The sequence below is a fragment of the Martes martes genome (genome assembly GCF_963455335.1).
Source record: "Martes martes genome assembly, chromosome: 2".
Taxonomy (NCBI): domain Eukaryota; kingdom Metazoa; phylum Chordata; class Mammalia; order Carnivora; family Mustelidae; genus Martes; species Martes martes.
This window is the reverse complement of record NC_137889.1, coordinates 136,991,079-137,008,477: the sequence shown is the minus strand read 5'-3', so window position 1 is coordinate 137,008,477 and position 17,399 is coordinate 136,991,079.

The window sequence follows — 17,399 nt, the reverse complement described above, 5'->3', positions numbered from 1 at the left end:
CAGCTCTATTAATTCAACAGCTTGCCTTTTCTTTTCTACACATGACTTAGTGTTGTTAAGGGGAAAATTTTTTACACAAAATTTACACAACCATGATTTTACTCCAAATACGGAAGTTACAAACCTCCACAAGGCTCTCAAAATTGCCCTTCAATCCTCCTTTATTTTCCTAATCAGATCTATCATTCCCATCGTCTAAACTGTTTTATTCAATCTTCTCCCCTTTCCTCAACCTTCCATCACTGTTTCCATCAATTTTAGCAGATATTGTATTTCACAGAGGAGGTAGAATATCAGTAATGATTATATTTCATTGAATGCTCCTGACATTCTAATTGCTTTACATGCATAATACTAACTCCTAAGTTTACACATGAGGAAACAAGCAGAGAGACTGTGAAACTTGCCCCAGGACTACACAGGTGGTTTGGGTTGGGGCATTGCCTGTTGAAGCAATTCTTAAAACTTTTGGTCTCAAGACCCCTTAAAAATTCTTAAAAATTGAAGACTCTAGCAACTTTTGTTTAGGTGGGCTATATCTATTGGTATTTACCAGTGAAAAAATTAAAGAGAAAAAATTTATTAATTCATTAAGAGTAATACATCTCTTACATCTTAGTATAAATATTTTTTCAAAAAAAAGTTATATTTTCCCAAACAAAAAACATACAAGAATGGCACTGCTTTACAGTCTTGCAAACGTCTTTAGTGTAAAGCTTGATAGAAGGTAGGTAAATTCCTTAACATCCATTCCACTGAGAAATTTTTTTTATGTTCTCATTTTCCCAATATACAGTTAGCCAGAGAAATCGTAAAGAACCCTCTGGGAAAGGACTGGGGGAACTATTAGAGTGTGCACCATTATGAAGTTTCCGGGTCTTCCTCCTGGGGATCTGGCCTTTTTGCTGTCAGTGGTTTTGAGATCCCAAAACTGGCTCAGACTTAAAACTTGAGCAAAGAATCATGACTCATTATTGGAGTATCATTCTCAAGCTCATACTGAGAGCCTGCTCCTGTAGGGCTTGCTCATACACTCCCTGTTTGTGTGCTCCCTTGATTTATTTTGATCATATGCACTGGGCAGGATTCTTGTCTGCCGCCTGGGGCACTGTATTCTTTTAACCAACTCCCTGATCTTCTGAGGGTCAGAGTGCTCTCCCTTGCTGCCACTCTGCCCTTGCTGGTGATTATAACAATTGTGCCAGGGGGCGCCTGGGTTGCTCAGTCAGTTAAGCGTCTGACTCTTGATTATGACTCAGGTCGTGATCTCAGGGTCATGAGATGGAGCTCAGCCTCTGACTGGGTGTGTAGCCCGCTTGAGATTCTCTCACTCCCTCTGCCATTTCCCCCACCTCTCTCTCTCTCCCCACAAGAGGGAGGCTGGGGACAGCTCCTGAAGAGAGTACTAGTTGTACTACTAGGAGGAAGCCTCTGCGTGGTATTGAAACAGGGTATATGTGGCGGGGACGCCACCCATTAATCAGGAATATGGGACCATGTTTAGAAACAGAGGGTTCAGGAGAATCTGGGCATTCAAGATTTTCAGGTTGTCACAACCCAGCCCACTGCATCAGAGCTTCTTTCTTTATAATCCAGCATTCTGACCTTGGCATAGCCGACCTAGCAGAGCGGCATGGTTGTTAATCTCCTTTGGAGCTCTGCCACACTTATGATTTAGTGCTGGGCCTGTTCTTCAGCTTTTTCTGCCCTCCCACTGCAGGAGATGAAAACCTCTTTATTTGCAACCAAAGAAGCTTTGTGAATTTTACTCTTAGATTTTTAATAGCCCTTAACCATCCCAGTGTTTGGGTTTTTCCAAAGAAACGATTTTGCTTAGCAACAGCGAATTCCTCTGTCCTTAAGACAACAGTTTCCTTCTTATTACTTAAATGTACCCACTAGTATATTATCTTTCATTAGAAAGCACCCCGGCTCACTAATGATGAAAGTTTACCTATTGTTCTGTTACCTTGTGCCGAGGTATGTCTGTCCTGTATTTCTCACCAATGAGAAGATCCTCACTGATGGTCAGGTGGCCACTGATTCAAGTAAAAAATCGCAGATTAGCTTCAACTTTCTTGAATCATCCCTAACATCAACTATCTTAGATTGGTTTCTCTGGTGGCATACTGCGAGTCAGGGTGAAGTATAGAGAGTTCCTAGGGGAGTGCTTTAGGAACAACAGCAGAGGAATGGATGGTAGTAGGACTGGACAAAGAAAAGAGCTGGCCTATACTTTAATCTCAGTGAAGACCTCAGCTTTGAATCTGGGATGTCCCTTCAGACTTGAGGCGAGAGGATGTGAGTTGGCAAGGAAAATGAATATAACCCTGGACTAGACTACTACTGAAGGCTGACAGCTAAAATTTGTTAGCTCATTGAACTCCCAGCAGCTCAGGGAATAAGTCCTTCATTCTGAAGAGAAATATGGGTGATGCCTCCCAATATTCACTATAAAAAGTGATGTCAAAATAAAGAAATATTCTGACAAGGACAAAGAATCTTTACCATTTGCAGACCCTCATAGAAAGAATTCCAGAGGGGCGCCTGGGTGGCTCAGTGGGTTAAGCCCTCTGTCTTCAGCTCGGGTCATGATCTCAGGGTCCTGGGATCGAGCCCCGCGTCGGGCTCTCTGCTCGGCAGGGAGCATGCTTCCTTCCTGCCTCTCTGCCTACTTGTGATCTCTGTCTGTCAAATAAATAAACAAAATCTTTAAAAAAAAAAAAAAAAGAAAGAAAGAAAGAAAGAATTCCAGAGAGTCTACTTCAGGAAAACAAAAATAAAATTCAAGAGGAGGTGATGCCCAAAGCAATAGTGTGTAATCAATTCATTTAACATATAGGGTAAATCTAAAACATCTGTATAAAACAACAGAACTGTAATAAACAATTTTGAATATGAAAACTATAAGGAACTCAAATTGTCTCTAAATTCAACGCAATTCAGAAGTGCCTGGGTGGCTCAGTCAGTTAAGCATCCCAGTCTTGATTTTGGCTCAGGTCATCATATCAGGGTCATGAGATGGAGCCCCGTGTTGGGCTCCCTGCTCAGTGAGGAGTCTGCCTGAGGATTCTCTCTCTCCCTCCCCCCCTCTTTCTCTCCCTCTCTGTCTGCCCCTCCCCCTACACACCTTCTCTTGCTAAAATAAATAAATCTAAAAAAATAAAAAATAAAAATGTATTCAATGCAATTCAAACAAATCCTGACAGGGACTTTTTCATGGAAATTGATTAACTGATCCTAAAATTCGTGTGGGTGAGTAAAGAACCATGAACATCCAAAACCATTTGAAACACCAGCAAAAGAAGGATACCTTTATTATTATAAAGTTCTACTCATTGAAACAGTGTTGTATAGAGTCAGATGTTGAAAACTAGGCAAATATTACTGAAAAGAAATAGCAGATAGAGACTAACGTAAATTTGGATACTTGGTAAGTGGTATCGTTTCATTAGTATCAGTGAGAAGCATATTATTCAATAAATGATGTGGAGACTATTGGCTATCCATATGGAGGAAACCAAATTAGATCCCCATTTAACAGTATATATACAAATACATTCCAGGTGGATTAAAGACCTAAATATACAAAGCAAAAAATGTAAAACTCTTATAAGTGTAAGAGAAAGCCTTTATGATATTGAGGTATATATGATTTCTTAAATAAGACATAAAAAAGTTAAAAAATTAAAGAAAATATATAATGGATGTAACTAAATTAAAGATTAAAACTTCAGCATGAATAAAGTGACCAAAGTGAAAAGGCAAACCAAAAATTAGAGAAATAAGTTTGGCACTCATGTAACTGACAAAAGATTTATATGTAGAATAAATTAAGAACCACCATTCAGTGAAAAAAGATACAAACAACCCAAAAGAATTATAGGCAAAAGATAAAGACAGGAGATTTTATAGAAAAAGAGATCTAAATAGCACTGAAAATATCCAATTCAATACCGCAATAGAATACCATCTCACACCCATCAGACGGGCCAAAATTAAAAATCCTGGAAATTCTAAAAATTGAGGAAAGGTGGAGAAGCAGATTTTAAGCAATTCTGGTGGTAGCATAAATTTTAAACCCGTAGCAGGTTTTAACAGCAATTTAATAGTGAAAAAGTTTAAACCACCTATCTTTTATTACGGAAAGTAATAAATTATATGCTGCTTATGTAGTAGTTAAAATTCATGAACTTAATCTATAAGCATCAACATGGGTAATCCCAAAGCATTATGTAAAAGAGAAATCTAATTGAAATATTATTTAATAAAATTGAAAAAAGAAACAATTGTATACATTATTTATGGAGGAATATGTACCTAGTAAAAGTATCAAAACATTCACAGGAAATGATACTAATTTCAGATCGTGATTATCTCTGGTGAAAAAAGAGAACAGACGGTTGTGAGGCATTAGGTATCCTTTCATCAGAACAATACTAGTCAAAAAACGTAAGTAATACTGTAAGCAGAAACAGTTAGGGGTCCCTGGAAAAAGAAAGATGAGACATAGGAAAGGTCATTTTAGGCCCCTGACTGGCACTACCTGCCCAAAGCACATTTCTTGCAGAACTTCCTAGGATATGTTGAAATTACAGAAGGAAAGTCCCCAATAGATAATAATTTTAAAGGAACAAGAGAATGTAAGAACCAACAGCCACTATCAGGTCAGGAGATAGTCTAATCACACCAGGGACATTAAATCAGTGGCATGGCCATGGTGAGTCCCATTCCCCGGCCTTGGTTCTTGAGTTAGGCTAAGAAAGAATTCAGGGCCAAACTCTCAAGCAAGCAAGAGTTTAATAGTAGTTTGAGCAAAAGTACACTGTTGAGATATGAGAGTGGGCAGGCCAGAGGTGGCAGATGAACCAGGGGTTCTGTTTAGATAGGTGATAGCTAGGGCAGTGTCTAACTAAGGTTGTGGCCAGTCTTCTAAAGGACTCCCCCTACTGGTTGTGGTGGGGAGTTTTTGGCCTTCTATGTCCCTTGTCAGAAACTGTTATGGCAGCCATTCTCTCTGGGGAGGGGAGCCATTAAAATCACAATATAAATGTATAATAAAGCTATAGGTTACTGTAGGGCAGTGGTCATAGGGTTCATCCCCTGGGGTCTGAACAGACTGTTTGGAACTTGGCCTCAGCCCTTTTTTAAATTGTATTTTATTTTTAAGTAATCTCTACACCCAACATGGGGCTTGAACCTACTACCCCAGGATCAAGTGTCACATGCTCTACCAACTAAGCCAGCCAGGCACCCTGGGCCTCAGCCTTTTTATCAATTTGAAAGCACTTATCTGTTACCTGCCTACTCTATAAGTACAACTCCCAGTGCTGGTACAAAACTGAAGATTGACCTGATGCACATTCTTAAGTTATCTTTCCAGGATCGAAAGCCCTTTGAGCACTCAGGTTCCCAACCAACTAAAGCCAGAAAATTTTTGCTGATCCTTGCTGACTGGGCTATTGTGACTTCAACCTGGATTCTGTCACCTTAAGGTGACTTTTGCCCCTATTTCACGTGGAATTCCTCATTGTGCAAGCCCCATGTGAGTAGATATGTACCTTTAGTTTGAAACTTCCCCAGTTTGTTGTTCAAGGAGACACAGTATGAGAAATATTCCCATTGTTCTCCTTTACTTGTTGCAAGTAAAACCCTTTCTTTTCCTATTCTTTGACTTGGTTGTGTCTTTTGATTTGACACCCACCAACAGATAAGACCAGTTTTGGATAACAATACCACATTTACCAGAATGGCTTAAATTAAAAAGACTGACAAGCCCAAGTGTAGATAAAAATGTGGAGCAACAGGGGGATCCTGGGTGCTCAGTTGGTTAAGTATATGACTCTTGATTCCAGCTCAGGTTTTGATCTCAGAGTCATGAGTTTTCAAGCCCCATGTTGGGCTCCACACTGGGCATGGGGCCTAGTTTAAAAAGGGGTTGGGGGAGACTCTAAAAAAAAACAAAACTGTGGAGCAGCCAGAACTTTCATCCCATTTGGGAGAGCGTGAATTTGGACTACCTCTTTGTAAATTATTTAACATTATATATTAAGTCCATACCTATATTTACTAAATATTAAAATAAAGATGTTTATTGCAGCACTATTTGTAATTAACCCTAAAACCAGAAAAGACCCAATTGTCCTTTAACAGCATAATAGGTAAATGAATCATGATTTATTCATACAACAAAATACTGTACACTAACAATGGACGAACTAGGGGCACGTGGGTGGCTCAGTCAGTTAAGCATCTGCCTTGGGCTCAGGTCCTGATCTTAGGATCCTGGGATCGAACCCCCATGAGGCTCCCTGTTTAGTGGGGAGTCTGCTTCTCGCTCTCCTTCTTCTTACCAACCCCCATGCCCATTCCCATCCCACCCCCGACTCCTGCACTGTGTCTCTCAAATAAATAAACAAAATATTTTTTCAAAAAATCGGATAATGTACTATATGGTGACTAACATAACATAATTTTAAAAATGGGCAAACTACAACTTCACATAACAATATGGATAAATTTCACAAAAATAATTTGGGGAGGGAGGCTGGGGGCAGATCCTGAAGGGAGTACCAGTTGTACTAGCAAATGAAGCTAGCAAAGAAAAGAAGTCACCAGTGAAAAAAGAATTACATGATAATTCTGTTTATGTAAAGTTAATGAATTGTCTAAACTTATGTGGTTAGAAGTCTATAGTGGTTACCTTTGTTACAGAACAAGAGTTCAACTGAGTAAAGCTAGAGAGCGGATCAGCTTTATTCAGTGATTCATGAATAGGGTAGCTTCCAGCTAACAAACAGAAGGATGCTCTGAGGAGCCATACAAAATGGGAGACTTCTATAGGCAGAAATGGCTGGACAAGGAAGTTACTAGCAAAAAAAAAAAGAGAGAGAGAGAGAGAGAGAGAGGTTTCGTTCAGGCAAGGTCACCTTGCGGGGAGGAGCAGGGCTTCCAGACTGATTGATTTAAAACTACACTTCTGGGAGTGGCTGAAACTACAGTTAGGTTAGGTATTAAGTCACAGGGGGACGTAAGATGAGTGACTTCATTTGGGGCCTGTTGTTTCTTTTTAACACTTGCAGGAAAAGGTAGTGACTGGAAAGGGTCATAAAGGGGAGTACTGGAAATATTCTATTTACAACTACATGCCAACTGTGAACAGTCATCTGTAAATTTATGATTCATGTCATACACATGCAGTGTTTCTTTATAAGTTTTAAAGGAATACCAATTAAAAATAGCAGCAGAGAATCTGGATGAAAAAAAATTTTTAAAGATTTTATTTATTTATTTGACAGACAGAGATCACAAGTAGACAGAGAGGCAGGCAGAGAGAGAGGAAGGGAAGCAGGCTCCCTGCTGAGCAGAGAGCCCAACGCGGGGCTCGATCCCAGAACCCTGGGATCATGACCTGAGCCGAAGGCAGAGGCTTTAACCCACTGAGCCACCCAGGCGCCCCTGGATGAAAATTTTAAAAGTAGCCATCTACAACGGTTCTTCCCATACTTCCTTACTGTGGCATAAATAAAAAATAAAACTTACAGGGCACACAAGGGTAAACAGGACAGGTCTATTTGTTGCCAGAGGTAACTCCCGTAGGGGTCAAGGGCAGGCAGCCCCAAGATGGGCCACTTTGGCATATTAATTATTTTAAATAAGAGTTACTTAGGAGACTGCCTATCCAGGGACATCCAGACCCTCTTCTGTCTCCCAGAAGCAGGAGAAAAAAAACTCCCTTGTAAAAGATAATCTCCATGTATTGGGGGTAAAGAGACATCCTTATGACCAGAGATGGGAAATTTAGTGCAGAAAAGACTTTATAAACAACCCTTGTTACTTTTTACTAATTTACTAATTTCTAATTTACTATCCCAGCCCAAATTCTGTTTAGAATTCCTTGCTGATTGGAGCTCCCAAAGTTAAGTTCTCTCTGTCGTGTCAATTCCTTGAAGATCTATGGTGTCTTGTCTAAAAAATATAAATGCCGGGGTGCCTGGGTGGCTCAGTGGGTTAAAGCCTCTGCCTTCGGCTCAGGTCATGATCCCAGGGTCCTGGGATCAAGCCCCACATCAGGCTCTCTGCTCAGCGGGGAGCCTGCTTCCTCCTCTCTCTGCCTGCCTCTCTGCCTACTTGTGATCTCTGTCTAATAAATAAATAAAATCTTTTAAAAAAATGCCTTGGTCATTTCTTTAGGTCTCAATTTCGTAGTTGGGCTTTCATGGACACATAATAAACCTTTGGCTTTTTCTCCTATTAATCTGTCTCATGTAAATTTAATTCTTAGTCCAGCTGGAAGACCTTGATGAGTAGAGAAGACTTTTTCATTCCCTTCACTTTTGTATGTGTGTGTGTGTGCGTGTGTGTGTGACTTTACTCCACCTCCCCCCAACCTTTTTTAGTGCAAAGGTAAATTTCTATTCATCTATCTTCCTGAAAGAAATATTCTTTGCATTTTCATAATAGTACCTCTTAAACTCATTGTTTCTTGAAGTAGATGGACTTTTTTTGTTTCTGGCCCCGACTCAAGGGCCCAGGTTAAGGACACTTACAACTCATTTACAGCACACAAGTGTGCTGGGGTAGATAGTGTTGGGGACCTCTGAACCACAGGAGTTCTTACACTACCCATTCAAGGGTTTTTCAGTTTGGCTTTCTTTAATTTTAATTCTGCAAACAAAAATACATTTTCTAGCTCAGAAAATCACTTTCCAAATCCAGACAACTAATGTTGTCTGTCTTCTGTGTATTTCACTACCATTAAGAATCAGAAGGGAAATAATGTGGTTTGCAGAATAATTGCCTGACCAATTCCCCCTCAGTTCTTTTAAAGCATCACATTCTTTAGTTAGGCTAATAAAGGATCCTTAATAAATGGTTTGTGTGTTTTAGAGAAGACTTGTAGTGTTCAGAATGACTTATAGTGTTCAGAAGCGACTCATTTCTCCTTTTTTCACTGGTTTTCACTGGTTATCGCACCCTATTATCCACTTTAGCTTTGTGGAGAGAGGCAGGGTTTCTAAGTATCTAATGCCTGTATAGCTCTTTACAGTTTATTAAGATTTTCACATTCATTATTATAGCTAATACCCATAAAAACTCTGTCACAAAGCAGATATTATCTCCACTTTATAAATAAGAAAGCTGTAAATTAGTTGTATCCGTCATGACGAATGATAACTGTTCAAAATCAAATTCAACATCTTCCCACAAAAACTGATGGCTCCTTGGAGTCTTAACTCAGTGAACACAAGGCACTGATCCAACTGTTTAAGCCAGAAATCTGAGAATCAACCCAAACACTCTCATCTCTCCTACCCATTACTCTTATAATTAGGCCTGAGTAATATGACCTCCAAATTATCTGTCAAGCTCATTCTCTCAATAAGGTCAAGATATCTATTTCTGGCAAGATGTCTGGAGAAATTCTCTAAGAACAGAGAACACAAAATTCTGAATGAAACAAAACAAAAGCAAACAAACAAAAACCACTTTTTCCAGAGTGTGGCTAAGCTGACGGCAAAGTAGTAGAAGTTCATGGAAACTCACAGGACTAAGAAAGCAGGAGTCCAAACAGTATGCAAGCTTCTGAGCTGACATTTGGCTGAGACCATCTGAAAACCCAATGACCTAGAACTTGGATGCTGGTGAGGACCATGTGCGCTGAAAAAACGCCCTGTGACCTGAAAGAGTAGGATGTTGTATGACGACTCTAACATGAAGATGGGACCTGCAAAGGACAACACCTTCAGTGCAAAAACAATGTTTAGAGAAGCAGAAACAAAAACAAAAACCTCTTGCCACATGGAGGAAGGTGATAAGGATTATTCTGTGTGTCACCTTTGTCTGTTAGTAGGGTAGGAAAAGATAAACATAAAAAACACCACAAGAGAATTCCTAATGACAAGCACACATTCAAGAATTTGTAAAGTTTGATTTTAAGGCTTTTTCCACTATATTCTATAGTGAAATAAAGATAGCAAATGCAAGGAAGTTAGAGGCTCCAGAATATTCACAAGGTGAGACATCTCTGGTCTGCGGTAACAAAGGCCCTTCCACATAGGCGCAGTGGAAGGGATGAACTACACACTCGGTATGAAACTCACAGCTCAGGGACTGGCATGTGGGAGATAGTATGAAGTTTCTTCTTCCTTGGGTACTCGGTTATAAGGGACCCACGACCCCCACTTCATTTAGCCACAGCTCACCTATTAGTCCTGTCCCATGCTGCTTTAGACAGCAGGCCTCCTAAGGCCTGTGGTCCCTACAGGGTCATCCGGAGTATTCAGTAAAATACTGTCTTTGTAGCACTTGGGACTCTGGGAGCACTGATATGAGACACGTAAATCAGACAAGGTAGTCTAGTAGAGATATATACCAAAGAGATATATGCACCCCTACGTTTACTGCAGCATGATTTACAATAGTCAAAACATGGAAACAGACCTGTGTCCACTGATAGATGACTGGACAAAGAAGAGGTGGTAAACAGACACACACACACACACACACACACACACACGACTACTACTCAACCATAAAAAACAATGAAATCTTGTCATTTGCAACATGAATATATCTACAGAGTATAAGACTAAGTGCAATAAGTCAGTTCAGAAAATACCATATGGTTTCACTCATATAAGGAATTTAAGAAACAAAATAAATGAGCAAAGAAAAGAAGAGATTAAAAAAATAGACTCTTAACTATAGAAAACAAACTGGTGGTTATGACAAGAGAGGTGGGTGGGGGACAGTTAAACAGTTGAAGGGGATTAAGAGTACATTTATCATGATTAACACTGAGTAATGTATAGAATTGTGGAATCACTATATTGTACACCTGAAACTAATAATATAATACTGTACACTAATTGTACTGGAATTAAATAAACAAATAAAGGGGAAAAGAAAACAAAAAATCTGACAAGGTAGTTACAGGTTATAATATAATGACTCTACTCAAATGGGCAAAGCATTCACTTTTTTTCTAGTTTCCTCTCTTATTAATTACTTCCCTTCATTTTAGGAATGATCATTATTACAACTCTGTCTGAGTAGGGAGTTTCAGATGGAATAACCTTTTAAAAATTGATTAAAGTATTGCCAATGAAGATTATACAGCCAAGTGAAACTGCCCTATCTTCAAAACCAGAGATGTCAATTACTGTTAATTTTGAGCATAGAATGTGATTTTTACCCAGTATAGTCATCTGGATGATAATAGTTACCGCATGTCCGAAAAAATATTGAAACATTAAAATAAATGAAAACAGGGGTGCCTGGGTGGCTCAGTGGGTTAAAGCCTCTGCCTTCGGCTCGGGTCATGATCTCGGGATCCTGGGATCGAGCCCCACATCGGGCTCTCTGGTCAGCGGGAGGCCTGCTTCCTCCTCTCTCTCTGCTTCCCTCTCTGCCTACTTGTGATCCCTGCCTGTCAAATAAATAAATAAAATTTAAAAATAAAATAAAATAAGTGAAAACAGTTAGTGATTCTATTACTTCTCTACTTGGGAACTAGTGAAAGAACAATGTGTAGATAAACTTCAAAGGCTTTAAAACAGACTCGATATAAAAAATAATAAAACAGACTCAATATGATCAAAGTTGAAGTACAGTAAGTTAAATACCTGGAGGAAATAGCAAGGCATTATAATAACAGAATCAGATAATTTCCTAACTAGGAGTAGACAGTATGTTAATCATGATAGATGTCTAACATCAGATAGTATTGACTTAAATTATCGTTTCATTTTTCTTTGACTAAAATCAAATTATAACTTCAATAAGGATTCTTGAAATAACAAGCATAGATACATCTAATCCCCAGCTGCTTCCATAATTAACCGTGATAAAGCAAAACACTTTAAATTACCAAACATACATTAAAAAATACGATTTGTTACTGTGGTTTTTTTTTTAAGTCTGCTACTTCAAGATGTTAAGGCAACAATTAAAAATTACATCAAAACTAGATATGAAATACATCAGTTGCGAACTGTATTCAGCTGCATGTAACAGAAAACTCAAATAATAGTAGATTCAACAAGATAGGTTATTTTTTTTTCCTCTCCTGTTACAGGAAGTCCAGAACTGACACAGTGTCTGAAGAACTGTACTTCCAAAGTCTTTGGGATTCTTTTGGCCAAGCTCTTAAGAGTAATCACCATCAAGGAACGGGTTAGGCAGGAAAAAACAAAGAAGGGGAAAAAGGCAAAAGGCCCCACACAGCTAAGCCACCCCCTGTCGGTGGCTTTCCTGAGAGCCCAACCAAATGACTCTGGATTTGGATAATTGACCAGAAGTGAATCACACGAACATCCCTAGGTGGCAGAAAGCCAGGCAATTTTCTCATCTGGACACATTACAACCTTAAATAAAATTGAGGTTCTGCTATTAAGGGGAAAATGGATAATAGATGTAAGTCAGAAACTAGCAGTTTTAGCCACAACTTGATATTTGATATTCCGCAAGACAGGAAATTTGAAAACTCTAAGAATGGATTGGGGGGGCAGGGAGTGGGACAGAATGGTTTCAACATGGTAAATAGTATTCCTTAAAAATCCCTTCCAATACAAGACAACTAGATCCCTCTTGCAGCATAATTCTGAATGTATCGCTGAGCTCGTGGGAAGTAAGGGAAAGCTCCAACACAAACACCATCCTTTCCCTACAAAACAAAAGCTGGAACTGCAACCAGGGTATTACAAAGTAAACTAACACGGAAGGGGTGTTTGTCTCCGGGCCCAAACCAGCATCAGCACAGCACACGTGAAACTCAGTCTCTGGCGGCAACCAGTTCAAGGAGCTCGCTCACAGGCTCATGTTACATCCTGGGTCCTTGAAGGCAGCTGAAATGGCCCCAGGTCAGTAGTGTCCCCACCTTCAACAAGAAGCCAACATAAACACCAGTTGGAGGAAAGAATGGCCAATTTAGGCCTCCAGGTTGTCCACAGAGCAAAATCAACCAAACAGGAGATCAAGGGAAGACAAACAAATACACACAGAAGTGGCCAAAGGGCCACACACGCACACACAAAATCTACAAAGGATTCAACCCATTAACTCCTTAAAGACAAAAAAGTACATTGTCATCTCAGTATTTGTAGAAAAACATTTCACTCCTCGTTCGTTTGTGCTTCTTAACATACCCATACAGCCTATACATTCTCTGTCCATGCCTAATTACTTTTTGTGAATAATTTTGGCTTTTATAAGACAATTATATAAGTTATGGTAAGTGACCTGCTTTCTACCACTCCAGCACCTTATATCTTTTAGTTCCTTTTCTTGCCTTAGTGAGCTGGGGAGGATGTCCAATACAATGTTAAATGGAAGCCATGACAGAAGCATTCTTATCTGGTTTCTGGTTTTAAAGAGAATGCTTTTATCATATTGCCATTAAAATGATGTTTGAAATTACAGGTTTTAACAGATAACCTTTAAAAAAATATTTTGGCAGCAGAGGGCAGAGTACGAATGTTCCTTTCTATGGCTAAGAGATTTTGTGAGAACCAGGAATCAGGGATGTAATCGTGGACTCTTAAAAATAAACTTAAAAAGACAAGCAACCCGATAGAAAAGTGGGTAAAAGATATGAACTGAGAATGTACAGACAGGAAAACACAAACTGTGAATAAACATACACAGCTATTTCTAGCCTCATTAATAATCAGGTCATTTCACACCTAATCAAATACTCTAAAGAAAGTTCTATACATAAACACCAGAAAATGTATGCAAAAATATTAATAGCAGCATAAGAGCAAAATATCGCAGACCAGCTCACATGTTTATCAGCAGTTGGACACATCTGTAAATTGTCACATATTCACCCAATGCAATGTTTTATGGTAGTGAAAATGAACAAACTGCAACAATGTGCAGAATCATGCCTGATTTCAGAAACAGTGCTTACATATATTTTGCATATATTTTTTGGATGTTATAAATATTATGTACTTTAAATCATAAGTGTGAATAATTGCTTGTGCATCCTGTCGGTACTTCCTAGAGAGTGGGTATTGAGAGAGGCCTTGGAGCCTCAGCCGCGCATTTTTTGCTGGTGTGCCAAGAGTGCAAGGCCCTTTAGCAGGGCCATCTCTGGAGTTATGTTTGCAATGAGCAACCTTGAAGACTGAAGTAACACGTTTCCCTGGACAAAAAGCAGGCCTGCTTCCACATGCTAAACATGGCAATAAATTCCACAAGCCCAGTACTCTTTGGCTACAATGCAAACCTGCTCTGTGCTTAGTATCCCTGTGGTCCCTCAGCACCACTTTTATGAGATATGAGAGTCAAGAGGAATCATCACTATGTTTACCATACTGACACTCCGCCTCGGCAGTACCATAAGTACAGAAGTCTCTGACCCGTGAGTCTTGTGTCTTCTGCCGACATTCACAGTAACAAGCTCTCCTGTTAGCCCGTAAGTCAGGTAAAATCCCAGATACTTCATGGACCTTGACAGAAGTTGAGAGACTAGAAAGACTCAAAAGACCCTGACCCTGTTTAGTCACCAACTAGCTCTCTTGACGTGGACTTCCCAGAAATCTCTACAACCTTCTTGTTCCTCTTAAGTAAAAGGAGAAAACTGAAGTAAATAGTCTCTAATAGTCCACGGTTGAGGACAGGAAAAATACCCTGAGATCTGGAGGCGAAGGCATTCGCCCAGATAAAATGGAGCTTGCGAGGAAGACTAGAGGCTCCTTTACTGTTTCACTTTGTAAACGTCTGAATCTTGTACCCTTAAGTGCTTTCGTGGATGGTGCTCCTTTCTTCCTTCCGGCCTCCTTTCTTTTCCTGCAATGAAACACAGCACCGTGCCTGCCATTCAGAGCCATTTTCCTTTTGTGCTCTTCTCTGGATCGCAGGAGTGGAAGCCTGGCTTCTGAGTTCAATTCCACCAGTGAGAGGTGATCACGCGAGGTTTGAAAGCAGAAGACAGGCAAAAGCCATTATTATTCCTCCCTCGGAGCAAGGCAGGCCTAGAGCTGTAGCAGACAATAGAAATGGAGCGTCGCCAACCCCTTTCAGTCGCTCTTCTGAGAAGTACTCATTTCCGTGCCACAGATAACTAAGTTCATCAGCAATGAGTTCTTGTGGTTCCTTCAATTTCCATATTTCATGAGACGTGGCTTTCCTCATTTTCATTCCCTCGACCGTGTTTTCGTTTTTTGGCTTTTGCAGTTAAAATGCTTACTAACCTTCCTGCTTGAAGTACCTGCCATGGTTTCCCTTGTCCTGACTGAACCCTGCCTGATAAAAGAAGTCAGATTTTAGGAAAAGCTATTCTAAATTGGTTTTAGTCCCCCCGCCCCTTCATTGCCAAAACTTTAGCAGTAAAAATAGAACCAATGATTCTATTCAAATCCATATCCCTATATGTTAGTTACTTGCTGCCAAAACAAATTACTACAACGTAGTGTTTTAAAACAAAACTTTTTTTTTAAACCTTACAGCTTCTGTAGGTCCAAGGTCTAGGTGGAGTTAAGCCAGTGTTGTGCTTAGCGTTCCACCAGGCCAAAATTAGAGTGTCTTCCATTGTAGTAGTTCCCAAAGGCAGCTACTCAAGATTCTTGATCTCTATTTGACAGAAGACTGCTTTCCTTTTAATCTAGTATCCCAATCTTCATTGTTATGCATGGAAATAAATTTGGTTTTTGCATTACAAAAAGAAGACGACGACAAAGAGGAAGAAGAAGAAGAGCCTCTTTCTTGGTAGAGGCTGTGGGGAAGTAAGGTTTTCAAGTTCATTGGGCTTATGGGTTTACTTCAGTTCCTTGTGGCTTTAGGACTAAGGTTCTCTTGTCTGACCTGCCCATCGTGGGAGCTGGTGTCTACTCCTTGAGACTGCCCATGTTCATTCTCATGCTTTCCATAAGACCCTCTCTAATGACAGATTTGGGTTCTTGTCTTTCCCAAGTTCCTCCTCTTCCTAACTTCTCCATCTTTCTGATTCTGACCAGAGAAGTTTCTCTACTACACTCACCCAGATCATCCAGGATAAACTCCTCGGCTTAATTTATCTTTGGTTAGACCTGCAAAGTCCCCTTCACCAGGTCACATAACATATTCACAAGTTCCCAAGATTAGGGTATGATCACCTCTTGGGGTGGGGAAGGGTGCTCTGCCTGCCTGCCACACCATGGAAAAATTGGAATGTTATTTGTTATATCTGCTCCATTTGACATTCTCCCCTGAAACTTTATGATCTGCCTTGATGGTGGCAATCTTCTTCAGCTTGTTATTTTGGTTTCTAGACACTTTTCTAGGTAGGAGTAAGACAGGGAGAGATGGAAAGGAACTACCGAGGTAGGAGAGCAACAAAAACGAAGCAGGCCCCAGGGGACTTTTGAGGGCTGCAAGAGTGATTATGAACAGACCTGGAAAAAATGGTGCATCTACTAAGGTATCACTTCAATGATTTCATTTTTAAAAATTAAGATTCAATGGGGCGCCTGGGTGGCTCAGTGGTTTAAGCCTTTGCCTTCGGCTCAGGTCATGATCCCAGCGTCCTGGGATCGAGCCCCGCATCAGGCTCTCTACTCAGCAGGGAGCCTGCTTCACCCACTCTCTCTCTCCCTGCCTCTCTGCCTACCTGTGGTCTCTGACTGTCAAATAAATAAATAAAACCTTTAAAAAAAAAAATTAAGATTCAAGACCCGCTTCTTCCTTTCTCCATCAATGACACATAAATTCTTTTTAATTGAGCAGTCTCCCTTCCAGGGCACGTGCATGCGCGCGCGCGCACGCGCGCGCGCGCGCACACACACACACACACACACACACACAGAAAGTGGCCAAAATTGGAAAAGAGAGGAATTTCTTAAAATCAGCTTTCATGAAAAGCCTGATCTGAGGTGAATGGGGAATTTGGAGTTGCTCCTTGGGACCTAGAATTTAAGAGGTCATTCTGTGGGATGTGAGGACATCACCAATTTTCTAGTCAAATGAACAAACTATGTGTCTAGCTTTACAGAGATATGAAGTATATTTCCTGCTATTTGGCTCCCAAGAAGAAACATTTCTTATCATAAGGATACCCCCTCACGCATACACCCTGAAACATATTTGTGCTTTGATGTGGAACAAAAATACTCATTAGAAGGATGACTGAAACTTTTGTCCTGCCTTTATAAATTCATCATCTTTCTCAATAATGGAAACTATTTTTCCTCTCTAATTTTGTCTTACCATACTCGATTCTCATTCTTTTTGTTTCCTTTGTTACCCATGAAGCATAGTCCAGAAAGGAAAAAATGAAATATGCAGAGATAAATAAGAATTTGAAAGAAATTTCTGTTTCATCATCTCAGATCTTTTAGTCTCAGGGCATTATAAGAAAAAATGGGATATGAAAAACATTTTATAAGCATTGTAAGTGAATAGCCTATATACAT